Source organism: Paroedura picta, chromosome 12 (assembly GCF_049243985.1).
Source record: "Paroedura picta isolate Pp20150507F chromosome 12, Ppicta_v3.0, whole genome shotgun sequence".
Classification (NCBI taxonomy): Eukaryota; Metazoa; Chordata; class Lepidosauria; order Squamata; family Gekkonidae; genus Paroedura; species Paroedura picta.
Genome location: NC_135380.1, coordinates 12,966,972 through 12,982,212, shown reverse-complemented (window position 1 = coordinate 12,982,212; position 15,241 = coordinate 12,966,972). Strand labels below are relative to the sequence as shown.

Sequence of the window (15,241 nt, the reverse complement as noted above, 5' to 3'; positions counted from 1 at the left end):
GGCCAGCAATGACTCCATACTCTACTAGGACAGACCAATCCGGAGGGGGGGCAAGAGAACCTCACCCTGCCATTTCCCCTTGGGTGCTTCTCTCACCTCCAACAAGCCCCATCAGTATACATGGTAGTACGACTTGAACTTGCAACTTGCTACTTGTCCCAGCAGGCTTCCGCCTCTGACTGGGTAGGCACCCAGAACTATCTTCCACATTCAACCACGCAGGACACTGAGGAGAACCCTCACAGAGCCCATTCCCTCAAGCCTGAGGCCAGTCAAGAGACGCTGCCAGGGGGATCCAGTGCCCCAGCAGTCAGGGACTGCAGGCGCCCTTCCTTGAACCCCAGTAACTGCCTAACTATGGCAAGGTCCATGTCAGTCTCCACATTATGCAGTAGGAGTTTCCAACCCACCATAAGGAGTTCTTTGTTTCGCCACCACAGTCGAAGTTAAAAAGTTACTGCCGCAGCCATGACCGTGTATAACAGAAACACAGACACTTAAGTGAGCATTTCCCATGAATAGTAATTGGCAAATAAGGGTCACCCAGGAGAATAGACGCCCAAGTTGACTTGATGTTTCCTGACATTTTCAAGAGAGAATTCTACTGCTTGAGATATACACAAAATTGGAACACGTTCTAGAGACTTACGAATTCTTAAGGAAACTGCTGCAAAAATGCTAATAAAGGGGAAAGGACAGGGCTGCAGCATTCCCAGCTGCTTCTGAATCAATTGAAAAGTCTAGGGAAAACATTTAAATCTGAAGATGCCAAATAATGTTATATGTTACTGGCCCGCTATAGACAGCTGTTGAACAGCAAGAACGTTTTTTTCCCTGCATCAAAAATAATTACCTTTAACTACACAATGGAGTTATCTGTTCTTGTCAGCCAAAGGCACAGAGAATTTTAAGATAGTTCAAGAATTGCCTTTGACAACTAAACAAGAAGGAAGAGGAAGAGGAGGAGGAATTTCAAGGCAGCTTACAATCACTTTCCCTTCCTCTCCTCACAACAGACAACCTGTGAGGTAGGTAAGGCTGAGAGAGCTCTGGGAGAACTGTGACTGACCCAAGTTCACCCATGGCTTCATGTTGATACTGCTCTATGTAAATGCTCCAAAATGTTTTATGTAAACCACCCAGAGCCATAGGGAATGGTGGTATAAATATCTAAATAAATAAATGTGGAGCAGTGGGGAATCAAACCCAGTTCTCCAGATTAGAGGTTGCCACTCTTAACCACTACACAGTTCTCAACTCAATTTAGGGACAATCAAAGATAAAGACAAGGATTATGGACATAATTTTTGAGGAAAGTAAAGAAAGCCATTAATGGCTTCCCAATTTAAAAAAAAAAATCTGATTTTTTAATGGCATAGACCATTCCTCAAGGCTGATCCCTAAAAGATTTTGGTTTTAAATCACAAACTCCCATGGTTATTGAGAATATACTGGAAGTAACCATATGCCAAAGGGAAAATAATGTAGTTGCAGGGAGGCATAACATGTAAAAACAGGTTTACTGAGGTTTGCAAGATACCTTGGACCAGATGGTATATAGAAAACGGCAAGGCTTAGAACCAAACATTGAAGTGAGAGATTGGGTATGAATGGGGGTTGTATCTGGGCCAGGACATTACTCTGGCAATAAATGCCCCCTTCCAGGCCATTTCCAGAGCAGAAGGCCCTGCTGTGCTGCACAGGGACCACAGGAGCTGGGTATGTTGGTGAGCTAATTGGATTCAGCCTTTCGCCCAATCGTCAGGAGGCCCCGGCTCTTTTCCGTTAATGCACTAAGACAGTAAAAAGCATGCCGGCTTCCACTTTACGGTTCAATCCAGTGTTTACCTGCAAGTAAGTGCTATCATTTTTAATGAGGCTTACCTGCAAGCAAGGAAGGCCGGCAGCACACAGACATGTCACGCTAAAGCTCCCAAAGCCAAACAGGAGAGCATCCCCACGGAATAATTCGAGACAGTTCACAAACGTGTGGGTAACAGTGACCCAGCAGACATTATAAACTTGGAATTTCTTTTGACAAGGTACCTTGCCAAAAGTAAGTCATGGGATAAGAGGATAAATGTTAGATCCGTGGGTTCGGAAGAAGTTGCGACACTTGGGATTTCAATCACCTCTTTATTCTGACCCCGGCAGGACTGTACAAGAGTGAAAACTGAACTGAAAATCCCCCTGAAAACCCCAATTTACATACATGCACAGACAAAAGGACCTTCCCGCCAGTGGATGCTATTGGTCAGTTTCATTTTAAACCAGTGGTTCTCAACCTTCCTAATGCCGCGACCCTTTAATACAGCTCATCATGTTGTGGTGACCCCCAGCCATAAAATTAGGCAAGTGTTCTTTCATAGAAATTAAACCAAAACTGACCAATGGCGTGAAGGTCCAAAGAAGCAAACGCTGGCAGGGGCTCATGGGAATTGTAGTCCACGAACATCTGGAGGACCACAGGTTGACTACCCCTGGGTTAGAGCATCCTTCCTATGAGGAAAGGGTGAAAAATCTGGGTCTTTTCAAAGTAGAAAAGAGACTTTAAATAGAGGATTAGAAAATCATGCTAGGAGTTGAGAGAGTGGCCAAAGAGAACAAAGCACAAGATCTTCTGCATTGTACTGCAGAAATATGAAAACCTACTTATTATTTCACTGCATGGACTCTCCAAGCTCCGGCATCAACATTTCTGAAATTTCTCTAGTGGTTATGTTTCTTCCACTTACAGAATTTTGAATCCAACTGATTATCTATATTTCAGCATCTTGCAGAGCAAAAAAGATCTCAAGTTACCTCCATGACAGACAGAGGAGTCTATGGTCTTAGTTACATCTCCTGTAATTCTGGACTGGAGGTCAAACTCTTGACCAGCTGTAGTTGCTGACACAGTTATTGTAGAAAAGTGTGTGAGCTTTGGCCACCTCCCAGTGTCACCAGCAGCTATCAAGCTTCTGAAAGGAGGCATTGTTCTTTATGGTTCTACCACAAAATATGCACAAGCGTGTTAATAGCATGGATGTCTGCCGCCCTTTCATACAGAAGCATTAGCTATTGATCCGCAAAAAAAAGAGACACATTCTATATGTAACTTGAAGTATTCAGCAACTTTCCCTTCTCTGAAATGAACCTGCTTCTAAATGAGAAAGCAGCAGCCAACAGCAGGGGTGCTTTCCTCCATTGATAGTATTTCCTCCCCTCATAAACTCAGCCATGTTGAATCACGCTTCTCTCACTTCCTAGCTGGACTACTGTAGCACACTACTATGGTGCCGCCCTTGAAGACAACATGGCAGTTCCAGCTGGTCCAAAATGCAAACTCAATTTTTGGTTGGAAATATCTTCACTAGTTTCCAGTTTGCTTTTGGATTCAATTCATATAAAACCCTTCGTGACCTGGGATCTACATGTTTTGTTTTGTTATGTTTGCTTTCAGATTTCTGTGCCATGGCTCCCAACGTATCGATACAATAAAAGAGTTAAAACACTTAAATTACTGAACCCCGTTTGCATTACAAAGCCAGGAGCTCACTGTCTTCTCTCCGATGGAAGAGAGGGGGCATAAAGTACTTAACGCCAGTAATTGTGTGGTGACGGATGTTGTTGCCTGTGTGCAAAGGCCAATTGTTATTGGTGTTTCAAGGGCCTCAACCAAAGACCAAGTGGAAGAGTTCTGTCTTGCAGACTCTGCAGAACTGTTTTAAGTTCCGCAGCGCCCTGATCTTGCTTGAAAGGGCGTTCCACCAGGTTGGCGCCAGGTCAGAGAAAGCCCTTGCTCTGGTTGAGGCCAGTTTGACTTCTCTGGGGCCAGGAATCTTAAGCAGATTTTGTGTGCCTGAACACAGATTCCGGGAGGGGGGGGGGGGCATAAGGGAGAAGGCGCAAAAGGCTTTCTACTCCTTGAGTGAACCCAATTTCCAATTGATGGCTGGCCTGTTGGTTGCACTCTCTGCTTGCGTGTCATGAGTATCCAATGGCAGGACGATTGTACTCTGAGTGACAGCCAGCCACAGTGCAATGGAGTGGCTTGTCAGACGTTTTCAGGAGGCACTTTCCTTAATGGGCTTTCCATAAGACCTGTCCTCTTTCAAAGGTCTTTCTCTGATTGATTTGCCTTGACTGACTGCTGGCTGATGTTATTGGACATATGGATTTTTAGCTCGTTATTCATTGTACTCTTTTACTATCTTTGACTTGACTGCAAGCCTCTTTAAAGCGCAGAGAAGGCACATTAGAAAAATTTAAACAAAATGAGTCAAAATGGCATTTTTTCAGGGGACGTTCTTAAAATGATACCATGCAGGGGGGAGAGGGGGAATTGTTCCTATAACAGGATCATAAGGGTAACATTGTGAGGATGAGTCCACTACAGAGGAGAACATAACTTTGGTTTCCAGTAGGCCCAAGCAAAATGACCTCTCCTCCAACACCATCAAGCATCAAGGCAGCCATGGATCCAGATGGGGCAAAATGGAAAGAGGGTTGTTGTTTTTTTAAGTGTGTGTGGCTAGCATGTGACAAGTGCTTTATTGATTCAAAGTGAAGATTGCCATCTACTGGATCGCTGTGGCTATTTCCAGATATCCTGCCAGCTCTTGATCTTGAATATTTCTCAGGATCAGCCTTAGTGAGAAGCAACTGAAACCAAGGTTTGTTGACATAAATCTGATATTAAAAGCAGCAATATCCAGAAAACCAGTGAGGGACATTCCCATTTACCAGAACATGTGGTTGCTGATCTAAAAGTTACCAAAGCAAGGGACAGTCAGCACGAAAATGATGAATGGAAATCAAGAAGTTTGACAATAGCTCCCAAGGACTTAACAAGGATCTGGGATTCCTTAACCACTACAGGGAAATTACATTGTTATCACACAGGGTACACGAAGCTGCTTTATACTGAATCAGACTTTTGGTCCATCAGGGTCAGTATCATTCACTCAGGCAGCGGCTCTCCAGGATATCAGGCTGAAGTCTTTCATATTTCATACAATCTGATCTGTTTAATTGGAGATGTTCAGGATAAAACATGGGAACTTCTGCAAGCTAAGCAGAAGCTCCACCACAGCCCCTCCCCACCAATTACTGCTATTATGAATGCTTTGTACTTTTCAAATATTAAATCTGGATTTTACATATTTACATCTCTAATGGTATTCTTGTATTTTTATTGGCTCTATTTTAGCAACATTCCTCATAACTCTCCACGGGGCCACTGAGCAATCCACTACATGAAAAGGACTGAGCATACAAAAGTTTATGCTGGAATAAAAGCTTGTTTTTAAATGTACTTCAAGAGTTTTGTTTATTTTGGGTCAGTGAAATGACATTATATAATCTCTTCCTCCAGTGCTGCAGAGTTCTCACCCTTGGGAGAGAAAAAGAAGCAGCCTTATTCTGAACTATATTCCGCACACTTGTTCACACCTCAAAATATATAACTGCAAAACAGCAGTTAGTTTGGAGATGCTGCTTTTCCATTTGTCGCAGCCTAAGTCACCCTTGACGGTAGGGGCAATTTAAGCAAGACCGCTGCAGAAGGACCTGAAAACATATACAGTATATATTCAAATGAGTAGCCATGTTGGTCGGAAGTAGCACAATAAAATCAGAGTCCAGTAGCACCTTTAAGACCAACAAAGATGTATTCAAGGCGTGAGCTTTCGAGTGCAAGCACCCTTCGTCAGACTGTGATCTTCTTACATGTCAGGGAATATATAGCTAAAATCAATTCTGTTACATCAGTAGACTGTGTCACAACCAAATACAGCCAATGATAATCCTTCGTCAAAACAGCCAATCAATCCCCTTGAATTCAGTGTACTTTACAAAGAGAAACCAAAATGCTGCTATGAGAGATCAAAGGCTATCACCTCCCCATATCTCTAATGGCAGCATTTTAGCAATTCCCCCAGGCCAGTGTGCTGTCTTCGCTTCCAGGATATGAATCCCGGCTCAGAGGGAGGAGCCTCAATCTTACTCCTTGCTGTTTTTAAAGATGCTGGCACACCAAAGCTGCCCCAGATGGTTCGTTTTCAAAAGCACCATTTCTCATTCTGTTTCTCAAGTGGCACATTTGCAAACGGCATCTTTTTCTTTTTTTAAAAAGAATCTTTTGCCGACCTACATCTGCTCCAAGGATTAAATGGGGCAGTTCTCAATAGCTTCCTTCTCCAGGATATTTTTCAACACAAATAAGTGGCAGTGTACAATAATTAAATAAAACCATACAGTAAAAAAACAATCTAGCAACCCTCCCAATACCCCAAGTCAATGGGCCCCCACACCAGTAGGCCTGACGCCTGAGGGAGTGCACAAAGAAGGGGCCCAGGAGATCTTCCCTGCCCTGGCCTCAACCAAATGCCTGGAGGAAGAGCTCCGTCTTGCTGGCCTTACACATTACACAAGGACTGGTTCGTGCTTATAATTTCCAGGTACATGCCTCAAATGGCATGGCTGAAAACACTCTCTGAGAAGGCCGCCAGACATGAGTTTCCAAGCCCACGCAATATACGGACACACAACGCATAGCCAGACAACCTCAGGACTGTCCACAAATCCCTACTAAACACACAATATGGGTCCAATGTGGGTTTGCCAGCAGGTGCTTGCATGATACTTAGAAAACCCCACGCACATTTGAGTCCCATGTTCCCCCCATCTCCTGTGCCAACCAGCAAATCAAAGCATCCCAACACTACCGTCTCTCCGTGCATCAAGGACAAGCAGAACCTCTCGTGATTCGTTCCCCTGTAACTTTAGAACGAATCCCGATTACCTCACATGGCTGACATTTTAGACTACGGCCCTGGATGTGTTTTCTGGATCGGCAGCCTCCAGCCTATATCACAGATTGGCAAGAGTGCAAGGAAAACGAGAGAGCTGCCCTGCCTCAACCGCTTGGCCTCCCCGAACGAAGATTAGAGAGATGACATTTTTCAGCATATATCAGTATCGCTTTTCCCTTGACATTTTATACGACCAGCTTTGAGAGCCGGGCCCAACTTTCCATTGTATATAGGAGCGATAACAGAAGACAGCTGCCATCTCCAGCACGTGAAAATCCTGGAGCTGCGGCAACCCTTAACAGATCACGTTTTGATCTGAGCCGGGTCTCCTCCTGACATCTGCAGCGCACCATCGTCCTGTGCCTTTTGGGAACTTCTACAGCAGCAGATGGACAAGCCGTACACTTACGGGCTGCCGGGCATAATACATTGATACTCTGCCACGACGTTTGTGTTAATATTTAATTCTGTGAGACGTCCGGTTCTTAATGCTAATCCATTTGTTTTACCCAGCCAAAGTCGAAATTTCAGCTCGCTGCGTAAGTCACGGTTTTAGCACTTTCGGGCAAGGTAAAAGGATGCTTTTACTGTCTATGGGAGGAAGTTGGCTTCCTTATGTGCAGGAGAAGCCTCTGCCAGCCAGCATATCATTAATAATGAAGGCATTGAGAAAGGGAGCTTTGACAGCCAGGAAATGACCCCTGTGTTGCTTTCCCCTCGCTGTATTTGTCAAAACGTGCCCTATTCCTCCCCAACGTTCCATGATCACTACCTGCTACATACAAATTCCTCTTTTCCCCTTCACAAGGATAAGGGTCAATGGGGTACCTTCTGCCCTAACTTCACCATTGACTTCTTACTCCCCAGAGCAGCCATTCTTAAGCTCTGCCCATCGCAAACCACTGTTATGGTTTAAAGAAGGGAAGGGGCTCAAAGAAAGAGCACATGCTTTGCATGCGTAAATTCCCAGGTTTGGTTCATTCCCTGGAATCTGGAGATCTCAGACAGCAGCTGTTAGGGGAAGTAGGTTTCTTTGCCTGAGACCTTCTTCAAGAAAGACAACACTGAGGTTCCAACAATAAAAACAGCCTCAAACTTTCAGTTATTTCAGGTGGGTAAGAGCGTTGGTCTGCATCAGAAGAGCAAGACTCAAGCCCAATAGCACCTTAAAGATGAGTAAGATTTCCAGGGAGTAAGCTTTCAAGAGCCAGACTTCATCACATCACAGCTCCCTTTTGTCAGATATGCCCATTTCACCAATATGGGGAGGGACCATAACTTTGATTTGCATGTAGACGTTCCCATGTTCTAGCCCTAGTAGCTCCAGTCTAAAAAACCATAGGGAAAAGATTCTGGGACAATATGAATGGAAAGAGAAAATAAAAGGGCTGCCCCAGTCACTAAGAGATTAAAAAACAAGGCCAAGGCTGTTAAATAAAGTAAAATATGTTTTATTGCTCAGTTTAAAAACCCCAAATTCCCTACATGTTTCACCAACACGCTGCTCCAGAGAATCTTAGTCTGACAGGGTTTCATTAAAAAGATGACAAAGTCAGGACTTAGTATAGTCTGCAAACTACTGGCATTTGTTTATCTCGATTTTTATACCGCCCTTCCACACGGCTCAGTACTTAATTTTGCACCATTGGCTATGGACTTTTTTTTAATCCCTTAAAGATAATATAGGATAATAGGACTAACAGGATAATAGAACCAATAGGATAAAGGCAGCTTCATATGTTCTTTATAGACTTCTGCATTCTCTCCTGTTACAGCATGGAATAGTGTTTTGTAAAAGTAAAGGTAAAGGTATCCCCTGTGCAAGCACTGGATCATGTCTGACCCTGGGGTGACGCCCTTTAGCGTTTTCTTGGCAGACTCAATACGGGGTGGTTTGTCAGTGCCTTCCCCAGTCATTACCGTTTACCCCCCAGCAAGCTGGGTACTCATTTTACCGACCTCGGAAGGATGGAAGGCTGAGTCAACCTTGAGCCGGCTGCTGGGATTGAACTCCCAGCCTCATGGGTAGAGCTTTCATACTGCATGTTTGCTGCCTTACCACTCTGCGCCACAAGAGGCTCACAAGAGTGTTTGGTACTGACCAACAAATGTCTCCCTAACAGAGACAGTGCACAAGCCTAGGAAGGCTTCCTTTTGCACATCACACTACATGCTCAGAACAGCTACCTCAAAGCACAGGAGGGGCTTGGGCAATATTTCACAGAATAGTCCTTCAGCATTTTCCTCTGTGATTTTCAGAGGTCTCCAGGACTAGCTGAAAGCATACTGCAATCCACAGATCGTCATTTCGTTCTTTAATTGCCCTAAAGGACTGGGCAACTTGACACCTAAACTCACATACAGTATTTGCTCCCCGGTTTCATCAGAACCAGCCTTAATCTTGGGCAATGAAGCCACAGAACAAGAGAGCCGAGCACAGTGATGTCTGTGTCTAATTGTCTTTGAATACAAATTTCTATGAATACCTTTCACACCTCTTCCAGATACTGCTGGCTGTTGTAGGTAACATTCATTGGTCCGTCAGCACAAAGAGGAAAGATCTTTCCTTAGTGTTACTTCTCTCTTAACTGCCAGCAAAAATATAATTAAGGGGTATTGGACTTCTACTTCACAGGGTCTACTGTACCTTTACTGAAAGGGTGAATTCTAGCATGCATAGTTTTGTCTTTCCCTTATTATGCCTCTCAAGACCAGCAGGAGAGAGATGGGATCTTGGACCTACAGAATTGCTAAGCCTGTAAAAATCCTAGCAGCATTTCTTAAAATGCTGTTAATGCTGATGTCCAACCCCTCCAAGATATTACAAATTTTTTGCCATTTCAGGTATGTCCTTAAAGAATTTGTGCCTAATGCTGAAAGAATCTCAGGTTTTACCTAAATAAATCTTCAGCTTTTAACACTTACAGCCCACTCAAGAAACACAGAGAGCAGAAGTTTCAGGAAGCCCAAGGTTTACAAGAAAAAATCTGAGGTTAATGGAAAGCATGTTCCTAAGCCTGTGTTACCACTTTGCAAACATGCCTTTCTTGCATTTCTTTCCCAGTTTGCAAGCAATTCTTTCTTAGTACAGCTCAGCAGGCTTTCCCAGCTGTACCTTGTATGAGTTGCTCTGAAGCAGGAGAGACAGTGGCCTTTTATGCACCGGTGTTTTCCTTCGCTTTCACTGTGCATTCATGCTGGGGTATCATTCCTTCTACTTTTCACCCAACTTTCACTGCTTTCATTCATTCTGTAGGGATCTTCCTCCCTTCAGCACTTACTTAGTTTTGCCTTCACTGTTTCTATGGGATTTGTGAGAATGGTTTTGTTCAGTTTTCCCCCTTTCTTTGTTTCCCAAGTAAAGATAATTCAAAAGCATGATTCTCTTGGATTCCCCACCCCCCTTTCCCCACAACCTAGAGGCCACGGCTTAAGGGTCAGTTTTTTGAAAATGTATGAAAAGATTCTTCAAGTTGCTTTTACTTTCAGGTAGCCATCTTAGTTGACAGTTCTCCACTCTTTATTGGTTTATGAGCTCCAGTACTGTTTAGGCATTTAAAGTTTTCTCTTTTTTTTACAAGCTCCCCTTAAGTCTAGAGATAATAGGGGTTTATTGTTAATGTAGTCCCTAAATTTTCTCCAGCCTTCCCCTCCCCCTGCATTCCTCTCAACATTATCTCGCCAAGCGATGTGCTGAGAAATGCTTGGAGCCTGCAATGGTTGCACGCTGCCCTCTCACTCCTCTAGCCTTTTCCTCTCCTCCAGCTTTAACAGAGTCTGCTGTACACTGCTGCAGCTGCGTCAGGGTTCCTACATTTCTCAGCACCTTGTTCTGTGGGGCAATGTCAAGAGCAATGTGGGGGGAAAGAAAGGAGAATGCTACAGGAAGGAGAGGGAGGGATTGTTAACTATTACGGTAACCTATGTGAGGGCAGAAAAGCAGGGCATATATTTTGTAAAACAAATTAAAATACCAATTCGCATGAAATGGTGATCACACATACTGGGAAAACACAAGTAGCATGCACAGCCATTATGCATGGCTGGAACATCAAAATTAGTCTTCTGAAAGGGAGTATGGTTTCTTGTTTCTTCTTATCAGGTGAAAGAAAGATTTTTTAGAAAGCAAGTAGCCTCCATTTCAGACTGGGGGATAGACTGCAATAACAACAGGAACTCCTTGTTCTCCCTGTATGCCTTTCTCCATTCCAAATGGCAACCAGCTAACTTTGCAGGCCCTGTACGATCAGCTTCAAGGGTAGGGGAACAGACAAACTTTTAACGCATTTGCAAAGAGCAGGCCCTGGCCTTTAAAAAGAGTATTTTTAAAAGTTAGCCATAACGTTGAAGTGGGGAGGGGGAGAGTGTCTTGCACGCATCTACAAAACTATATTTGCAACATGGCATCTTACCAAAAAGGCCAGAAGGGAAACAGAATGAATGCAAAGTACTTCACACATGTTGGATCTTCTTGGGGCTTACATGTTACAGCCAATTTTCTTAATCAAAACTCCTTCCCGGAACAGCATCACTACAGAAGATTTTATTGCAAAATGTCAAAGGATAGAAGAACTCATCACTGTTATTTTTCCAAGTCACTTGTTTTTTTTAAAAAAATTGGGAGGGAGGGGACATTTAAAACCCAAACTGACTTTCCTTCGACCCTTGATGGAGACAGCTGCCTTCCCCCACATTCCATCCAAAAATAATAACAGAAGAGAGCGGTTTGGAAGAGAGTTAATCTAATCTTCATTGCTTCAGTTTTAAAATACCCTGCTCGGTTTAAGGTTTCTAGTTACATGGAGGGATGTGTTTTTAGTGAGATAGGTCTTAGCATAAAGGTCCTTCATAGACGCTTGCGTGTAACCAGAAACCAAGGAGAGACGGCTCTTCAGCAATCCAGACAGAAAAATAAGAATCTCCGCAAGGCAACATTTCACAAGCAAACTCTGCCGAAGCTGAAGTTGCCACCGCGGTAATTATGTTAATGCCAGTGCATTTTTATTAAACTATTTATAATCACGTTTCATTTTTTTGAAACCTGTGAAATGAGTCTACGTGTCAGAGGCTCCTTCGTTCCCCCCTACCGAGATTTACTTTTTAATATTTTCTATATAGATACACATGCATACTTGCGTAATTATGTATGGTGGGGGAGACTATCACATTTTAAGGCATTGAGCCAAGATTTTTGAGTTTCTGCTGCTTCTTAACAGACCCAATTGTTTAGCCTTTGGAAGAAAGGCCCTAGGAGACATTCATCATCTGTGAAATATATTTAAAAAAAACCCATGGTGCACAAGATGCTTCAAAATGTAATGAGCTCATCACCAGAATTAACAAAGGACGGACTGTAGCCCCAGCTTCTTCAGACAAAGTTGATCAGTAACTTGTCCAATTTTTGTCCACAAAATGTCACATAACTACTTACATGTAACATATATTCTTAGAACTGTTGTAAAGGTTAAGAGCAATGGGCTGTAATATGGAGAACTGGGTTTGACTCCCCATTCTTCTCCCACATGCAGTCAGTCCCAGTTCTCTCAGAACTCTCTCAGCCTCACCCACCTCACAAGATGCCTGTTCTGGAGAGAGGAAACCAAGGAGATTGCATGCCGCTTTGAGGCTCCTTAAGGGAGGGAAGAATTGGGTATGAAAACCCTTCTTCTTACTTAATGTAATCAGATCACAATAAGAAAGAAAAGCAACATAGTTGGATACTAGAATCCAGGGCTTTCAGGCCCAGCCTGACAACCACCTGGAAATGGAGAGACGGTGTAGGGACTTCAAAAAACAGCCACATCTAATGGCATCAAACTACAGCTCCCAGCAATACCTAGAGAGCTGTGACATCACTTCTGGGTTTTCCAAGAAAGGATGTCCCACCATCAAAATGTTGGCCTTTTACAAAAATATGGGGGGGGGGGGAGAACAGCTGGCAACCCCACTTGAATCTCCAGCTGAAAATAGTAGACACTATTAAGAGCAAACAGCTTATATATGAAAAGACACTTCCAATTCAGAAGCAGTGACTGAAAAAGACGTTCTCCTTTTGCCACTTAAACATGTTTCTAAATAAGATGGTACCTGGAGTTAGGACTCCCTAGTCCCACAGCTACTCAGAAGAACCATCCATGAATTTCAGCAGAACACATCTGTAACTGTGCCCAGAATCACAAAGCAAGTCAGCTCCCCCTAGATCAGGGGTAGTCAACCTGTGGTCCTCCAGATGTCCATGGACTACAATTCCCATGAGCCCTTGCCAGCTTTTCTGGCAGGGGTTCATGGGAATTGTAGTCCATGGACATCTGGAATACCACAGGTTGACTACCCCTGCCCTAGATCACAGCAGCCAAGTGCAAATGACCCATCCACATGTTGACTCACCACACAGGGAGGGAGAGCAGTCATGAGTGTGCTGCCCCATGCCCCACCCCGCACAATCGACATGGTGTGAACACTCAGAGGAAGTGTGCCAGCACATGCCCGCACTCTGCAATTTTCTGATAACAGCACTGTTAATCGTGGGGAAGGGCCATAAGCACAGGCAGTTCCTCCACATGTTTAGACCAATGAGCAATTGTGCACAGGTGGGGCTAGGACTCTTCTGTCCACTATTCCTCCCTGCACAGTTATCCGGAGAGGTTATCTTTATAGGATTAGTGTCTATGGTTTCCTTTTTCCTTAATTCCGGAAAATGGAGCACTGTCACCACATATGTTAAGCAGCCTTTTGGCATAAGGCCATGCTCCCAACACCTTTGGATGATCCTATATTCTACTTAATCTATGGAATGGCAACACCTTTCAAAGGCACACTACAGCTAGACATCACCAGGTGTCACAGGCATATGTGCAAGAGCCCTGCAAAATGGCACAGCCAAAAGAACCAGTTCCTGCAATCTGTAGCTATCTCTCGATATTTTTGTAACTTATTCAGACGACCAGAGTTGACCCAACCAACTGGACAGAGGTTTTCCTTCCCAAGTTTTGCCCCAGGTTACAACGCTATGTGTAGTGAAGCCCCACCGAACCACCAAGGGGTTACTTTCTCAGCACAGAAAGAGGCTATGCATCGCTATTGTTCTTGTTTTTAAACTCCAGGTTACAACTACAGCTTCATTTAGAGAAGATCCAACCCCTCTTCCCTCTCCTGTCTTATGCACCAGGCCATTAATTATCCGGTGTTTCGTTCTACGGAGAGATGCAAAGTGCCAGGCCAGCTTGCACCTTGCAAGCAATTATGGGCTTCATTAAAAACACTGCAAATCAGATTACTTTTTTGGGAGGGGGCTTTATCCGTGAACTGGAAAAGGCACTTGCGATAAATTAGTGCTAGAAATATTAAAATTGATTTACCCAAGGGGAAAAATGTCACTAAGTTACAGGGAGGGAGGGGGATATTTCATTAGAATGGAGGCGAGAAAAACTATTTTCTACGGAGAGGTACCTCCAGAGTAGTGGATAGCTCTTAAGCACAGTTTCCGAATTCTAATAAGCCCTGCCCACATGGCTCCGGGGTGACGTGCTAGAAGAAAGGTATGCTGAGTGATAACGGAAAGCAGGATCCTGCGTAGAAGCAGGATAACGTAAAGGCTAGAGAAACAGGGAAGGATGCAAGGGAGGAAGAGGTGGCTTACAAGCGCCACCGAGTAGGACTCCCAAATATTTAATGCACACAACTTTTTCAGAAGCTACAAGACCATCCAACAAAGTGCTTCTCATCCCCCTCTAGTGGCTGTTTCCTATAGAATAGCAATAAAGAGTGCATTTTCCCAGTAAACCAATCTTGCAGCTTGCTCTAATCTTGCATGTATTTAATCTTGCATACAGAAATGCCACGGCCCTGCTTCACCCCAACCACAGGTGCCCCCCCCCCCAAAAAAACATGTTTTTCCTTCTTCTATGTCAATGTGCCATCTGAGAGCTCCCGACAAAATGCATTCTCTAGTCTGTGACAACCCCTGCCCTGCAACTGTAAACATGGAATGGAGCTGTTCTCCAACGTTATCCCAAGCTGGCACGGCAAGATCAAGGAATCCCATTCATACTTCCTCCAAGGTTTCATTTTTCTATTCAAGAAAAGTAGAGCGGGAACACAGAGCGACCAGCACAAAGTTGACAAGAATCTCCAGAAAGCAGCCAGGTTGTTCTATCAGTCTCCGTCAGCCTAGCTCGATACACACAATGGTTAGGGAGAGAGTACAGTTCACACATTCCTAATAGTGACCCATATCCCACGTCGCTATTTAAGATTTATTTATTATATATGTATATACCGCCCTCCCCTGAGGCTCAAGATCAACAGCTAATCCATCCCTTATAGGTTACTAATATTCTCCACCAGCACTGAGTTAAAATCTTCCTTGAAAACATCAACAAGAAACTGGAAGGGCCAGTGGCTCAGTGATAAAGTATCTGCTTTGCATGCAGAAGGTCCCTGGTTCA

General features: G+C 43.9%; 2 protein-coding genes across 14 annotated transcripts in view; one reads left to right on the top strand and one right to left on the bottom strand.

The window, feature by feature from the left end:
- TMEM218 (transmembrane protein 218) overlaps positions 1 to 15,241 on the top strand; it is a 364,259-nt gene that overhangs the window by 294,649 nt on the left and 54,369 nt on the right. The window lies entirely within an intron of this gene.
- Positions 1 to 15,241, bottom strand: part of PKNOX2 (PBX/knotted 1 homeobox 2) — a 358,017-nt gene that overhangs the window by 297,626 nt on the left and 45,150 nt on the right. The gene's annotated exons all lie outside the window — the stretch shown is intronic.